A 1,301-nucleotide genomic window follows, 5' to 3' on the forward strand; every position below is an offset into this window, starting at 1 on the left:
ACAGATAAGACCGGGAGCCAGCAATCACAGAGCAGATGTGGCAGAGCTTGGCAGCCTCGGAGGAGCTTCCCATGTGGGTTTGGAGATTGGTCTCCGTGACCGGGTACGTTGCTTCCCCTCCAATGTAGACTGTACCCCGTGACCCCCACACTCTGATGCAACCTAGAGAGGGTGCCTCTGGGAAAGAGGTTGCCACCTTCAGTGAGGCCAGATGACTGTGCCGCTGGTTTCCCTGGGGTAAGGGCCGTGAGCCGCAGAGAGGAAGGAGCCAACGGCCCTGCCCCTTGGCCCTGCCCCCTTCACGCCCCCTGCCTCTGCTCCCCCGCCTGCTGTGCGTTTTCCTCACAGCACCCGCTTCACTAACCAGCGTCTTTTTGTCCATTGGTTGAGGCCAGAGACTCTGGTCCACAGCTCTGCCTCGGAGCAGCAGAAGCAGGAAGGCTGGCTGCCGGCCTGGAGGCGGTGTGTCTGTTGGTCAGTTTGCCAACAGATGGGGCCGACTTGTGTGGGAATGAACCGGACAGAGAGGGAAGCAAAGCCGAGAGAGATGGAGATCCTGGAAATACCATGCGACTCTGCCACCAGCCTTGTCTGGAGTCTAGACCAGCCACCGTCCTATTTTACAGCCAGCTCTGAGCTGGGTTCTGTCACTTGTCCCTGGCTAACACAGACGTCCCACATGTCCTGTCCTAGAACCCCCCCCCCCCCCGACTGGAAGCTGCCCCAGCAGGAGAGCGCACCCCTGGGCTCCACGTTTGAGTGATGCACTTGGAAGGTAAGTCCTAGGCTGGAAAGTGGGGGAGGGTGGGATGGCCAGTACTGCAGTGGGGGGTGCAGGGGGTGGGAGGGACCCGCTGGGATCTGGAAGCAGATGACTGTGTTCCAGTCTCTGCCCCGGGGCTTCTCCGCTTTCTAGAGCTGGGCAGCCCCCCCCCCACCTTTCCAACCTCAGTTTCTCCATCGATGCAATGGGTTCATAATCTCCTTCCAAAGAGCCGTTGGGAAAATGAAATGAGAACAGACGTCGAGAAAGGCCGCCTGTGCAGTAGTGTTTATTGTTACAGTGTTAACAGTCTCTCTGTGGAGGGTGTTCCCCCGTGAGTCCTCAGCAGCCCCCAGCCGGTGGGGGAGGCTGGGGAAATCCCCCTCCCCAGCCAACCCATTCCCACGGTCCTGTTTCCCACGGGGTCTTTCATGTCACTCAACTGCCAGCAGCCCGTGGGAGCCTCGAAGAGCAGCCCAGGGTGCTGATGCCCGGGACACAGGTTTTGATGGGCGGGGGGTGGAGTAGGGTGGGGGTG

Source organism: Myotis davidii, unplaced genomic scaffold, assembly GCF_000327345.1.
Source record: "Myotis davidii unplaced genomic scaffold, ASM32734v1 scaffold299, whole genome shotgun sequence".
NCBI lineage: Eukaryota > Metazoa > Chordata > Mammalia > Chiroptera > Vespertilionidae > Myotis > Myotis davidii.